Genomic DNA, 4790 nt, shown 5'->3' with positions numbered 1-4790 from the left:
TTGCCGGCGGTTTCTTGGATTTCTACGGTGTGGTTATCGTTTACTTTTACGATGCGGAATGGACCCATGAATCGTGGAATAAGTTTCTTACTGGTACCTGACATAGGTGTTCTTACGTCGATAAGTACCTTGTCACCCACCCCGAACTCCTGTTGTCGAGCGCATTTGTCGTATTGCGCTCTTTGTTGTTCCCTAGCGAGGGCCAGGTTACCCTTTATTAAAAGGAATGCTTCGTGCAAGCGTTGCATGATTTGGCTCTTATAATACGAAGGGGTGATGATGTTTGTGGATGGTTTGAGTAAAAATTGGTCGATGAGCATCGTTGGTTCGCCGCTGTGGTTTAGGAAGCATGGTGTTTCCAAGGTGGAGAAGTGCACAGAATTCCTATAGGTAAATTCTACCGGACCAAACATTTCCTCCCATTTTGGGAATCCTTGATCCATGTTTTAACGTAGCATCTCTACTACCATTTTATTGAACCTCTCTGTAAGGCCATTTGTTTGGGGATGCTAGGCTTTGGTCCTTAACTGCATAATCAGTAGTTTTCTGCACAGAGAGGAGAAGAGTTCTGAGGTGAAGTTTGAGCCTCGGTCCTCCCACTTCAGAAATCCTTGATCCATATATTTTGTAGCATTTTCTGTTACTGTTTTGTTAAACCTCTCTGTGAGGTCATTGGTTTAGGGAAAGTAAGCAGTGGTTCTTAACTGCTTAATCTGAAGTTTTTTACAAAGAGAGGAGAAGAGTTCCGATGTGAAGTTTGAGCCTCGATCTGTAACGATAGCTTTTGGGGGGCCGTGATATAAAATAACCTTGTCCATTAAAACTTGGCTCGTGGTCAAGGCTGTCTGATCTGGAAGGGCAATGACCTCTACCCATTTGGTGAAGTAGTCGGTGATGACAAGGACGTCGTTGTTTCCCTGCAAAGAGTGGGGTTGAATGGGCCCCAGGAAATCTAGCCCAAGTAGCTCGAAGGGTTTAGATGTTATATCTAGTGGGTTCAGGAAAACTCGGAGGTTTGATCCCTGTTGAAGAGCGCAAGATTCGCAAGCTAGACAATATTCCTTGACATCAGACAGCATCGTTGGCCAGTAGTATTTGTCCCGTAAGCGTAGGATTGTACTTTGGTAGGCTAGGTACCGGAGAGCGGAGAGTCATGATACTCCTGTAGCAGGGGTTTCCTTAAGCTACGTGGGACTAATACTTGGGTTTGTGCGAAACGTCACCTCTTCTTCGAAATTGGTTCATTGTGGCGGACCAATAACCCATTAGATATTGAATACAGACCGATTTTCTTCGCCCAGATCTGGGTGCTGTTTTCCTCGCTAAGGGTGCCGTTCTCCACGTAGTCCTTTATGTTACAGCAGAGGGGGTCCTTCTGTTGTTCGCGAAACATGGTGTCATCAGCTTTCGGGGTGACTTGTACTGATTGGACCAGAATCCTGGCCAGGAAATCGGTGTTCTCGTTAACACGACTGGGGCGGTACGATGGAATACCTAAGGTTGGCCAACATGATAGACCATCTCCGTAGTCTCCCAGTTTCGTCCTTGAAGGTTTGTAACCGGTGGTCACTAACGATGACAAAGGGCTCGTTCTAAAGATAGTGGCGAAAACGTTTGATTCCAAAGATCACTGCCGCAGCCTCCTTCTCGATGGTAGAGTACTTCACTTCCGCTTTGTTAAGGTGTCTGCTGGCGTATGCGATGGGTTTATGTTTTCCATCGTGCATCTGGGATAGGACCGCGCTTGATCCGCAATCACTAGCATCCGTGTAGATTAAGAACTCCTTTGAGAAGTCCGGATACGCCAGGATCGGTTCCAACGTAAGACATTTACTGAGGGACTCGAAGGCTTCCTCCTCTGGCGCCCCCCAAGCTACCTTGTCGTTCGGTTTTGCTTTTGTTTGGCACAGCAAGGGGTGGGCGATGGTGGAAAACCCCTTGATTAAGCGGCGGTAATACGACGCTTATCCCAGGAAGGACTGCAATTCATTAACGGTCCGGGGTTTTGTGTAGTTTTCCAGGGCATCGACTTTGCTGGGGTCGGGGGCGACGCCTTCCGCAGAGATTATGTGTCCTAGGTACTGCACCGATTTTGCTAGAAATGTACACTTCGGAAGCCTTACCCTAAGGTTAGCTCTGTCTAGCAGCTCGAAAATCCGGTTAAGGTTATTTACGTGATGTTCGTTGGTATTCGAGAAGATTATTATGTCGTCCAGGTAGACCAAACAGGTTATACTAATTTCTTCCTGTAGAACGAAGTTCATCAGTCGTTGGAAGGTTCCTGGGGCGTCGGTTAGGCCGAATGCGAGGTAATTCCACTCGTACAGGTTGTTCTCGACGATAAATGCGGTCTTCTCTTTCAAGGATTCCTTCATCTCGATCTGCCATCAACATTGTTGACAATGCAGCAGATCCAGCGAGTCATCGATTCGTGGTAAGGGAAAGGAGTCTTGTTTTGTTACTGCGTTTAGCTTCCGATAATCTATACACAGGCGGTCGTCTCCCGTTTTCTTCTTTACGAGTACGATTGGGACAGCCTACGGGGAAATTGAAGGCCGGATGATATTATTATTTAGAAGCTCCTCGATGATCTTCTTCGAAGCTTCCTTATGGTGTAGGGATGCCCTATAGGGTCTCCGGTGGACTGGGACCAGACATTGGGTGTCGATTACGTGTATGACTAGCCCTGTGTGGCCCACGTGGCTGGTTTTGAAGGCAGAGACATGTTGATTTGCCAAGAGCAGGTTGTGCAAGCCGTTCTTGACATTTTCTGTGACGTTGGGGAAGGAAGCTTCGAGAATATCGGGCGGAAGGTTGCTTGGTTGGTTGGAGCAGGCTGCTACGCGAGTACGTGGTTTAAAGGACACATGTCCCAGTGTATTGTGGCGTGGGAGGATGATGGTATGACTGGTCTCATTGATTAGGGCGATTTGGAAAAACCTTTCGTTTGGCTTCGTAGAGACGTAGGGGTCAACTTGTAGCCCGGGGGGTAGTCGGGAGTCTTTGAGGAAGCAACAGGAAATGTCGGATCGAAATAAAAAAAACACGAAATCGTGTTGATAAAGAGTGTCTAAACCTAGTACGCATTGTTCCATAATTCCCTGAACGACAATGAACTCTTGTTGGAAGGGTTCACGGGGCCTCTCGTCCTCGACAAGTACGTTGACTACTACGGTTCCATTGCAGATCAGGGGCCTGTTACTGATGTCAAAGAGGTCTACGGCTACCTCCCTTGAATGTGGTAGGTTATCGTCCTGCTGTCGTAGCTTGTTGAAAAGCGCGCTATTAATTAGGCTTTTCCCCGCTCCGCTATCTACAAGGGCATTAAAAGATCCATTCCCTATTTGTAGCCTTATTCTCGGAGTGGTGGGGCTTTTGGATACGGACTGGACTATTTGTTGGGGTTTCGGGTATCCACTGAGTGGCCCAACCTGCGGTTCGGTGGCTTTTATTTTTCCGCCTGAGACCACAGAATGCCCACTCGTGCTTGGGGCGCTTCGTGGTGATTTTCGGCGGGTGGTGGGGGCCTCTTGTTTTTTATGGTGGGGCAGAAATTGCGGCGGTGACCCACTTCCTGACAGGTGGTGCAGATGTCGTTCCTTTGTTGGTACTTTGTGAAACAGTTTTCCGTCGTATGGAACCCGTATGCGTGGTGGAAAATACAAAACACGGAGGCTCTTCTGAAGGCTTCTGGTTGTGCGAGATTATGGTCCCTAGTTTTTGGGTAGGGACCGGGCTGCCGGAGAGCTAGCTCTCTCTTCATGTCTGCGAGGCTCTGTTGAAATTCCGATGTTAGCACGGTGATGGTTCTGTCAATCTTGGTGTTAAGTTTTTCGAGGGCTTCGAGTATTACCGCTAACTCATTTCGATTGCTCAATATTGGATGAGCTATATGCCACGTGTATGCGTACGCATGTCTGGTTTTCTTCAATAGCCATTGCGGCAAGTTCTGCCTTGTCAATCAACGCCTTGAAGTAGTTGAACTGTTTATGCTTTAGCCACGGTTGCAAGTCGTGCTGGAGCCCTTCTATAAACCTGTCCATCATATTTTCTCCCTCGACGCGGTGGTGGCTGCATCCAACACGCCTTCCATGGGGTAGGCCTTATAGAATGCTTTCCGGACGCGGTTAGCATAGCGACGCATGTTTTCTTCTGGTCCTCTCCTTATGTTGTTGAATTCCGCGCTCCGCTGGGATCTTGTCTCGGTAGAGTGGCAGCTGCGTTAAGCAGCCTTTCTTTGACAGCTGAGTACTCTTGCGCTCGTATGGGGTTATCCAATTTGAAGTTATCAAACTGCTCTGCGGCCTCCCCATACAGCTTCGGGCGCATGAGGCGGAGTTTACGCGACTTTTTGAAATTTCCCAAGTCTAGCGTGGCTTCAAGGTGAGCCGCCCAGTCGTCGAAACGGTCGGACCTCTGCTTATCACAAAAGATCGCAACCGAGCTAAACGCTTGCATTGCCTGTTCTTGTTGGGCCTTCTAATTTTGTCAACTACGGTTACACTTAATACGGATAAGGGACGACTGGTACTTGGGATCCCTGGATGTGAGGTGGAGGGCGGTTGTGTGTTTAGCTGGTGGGGGTTTTGTTGCCCACTGGATGGCGGGTTGACTGGTGTCGAAGCTACGAAACCGGAGGGGGGGGGGGCAATACTCTGGGAGGGTTGTCCAGATGAGGCAAATGGATTGATGTGGGGTGTGTTATAGCCCCACTGTGGTATTGGTAAGGGGATGACCCCCTGTAGTGCTGAACGCGGTTTCGGGTTGGTGGTTCCTGGTGGGATGTCTGT

The 4790-nt window shown here is 48.7% G+C and overlaps 1 pseudogene; it reads right to left on the bottom strand.

Moving 5' to 3' along the window:
* Positions 1–3860: 3860 nt before the first annotated feature.
* LOC116923923 lies at positions 3861–4458 on the bottom strand (annotated as a pseudogene).
* Positions 4459–4790: the final 332 nt, after the last annotated feature.

This window comes from Daphnia magna, linkage group LG5, assembly GCF_020631705.1.
Source record: "Daphnia magna isolate NIES linkage group LG5, ASM2063170v1.1, whole genome shotgun sequence".
In the NCBI taxonomy this organism is placed as follows: Eukaryota; Metazoa; Arthropoda; class Branchiopoda; order Diplostraca; family Daphniidae; genus Daphnia; species Daphnia magna.
Note: the sequence above shows the minus strand (reverse complement) of the source record. Positions and strands in the feature narration are given on the sequence as shown.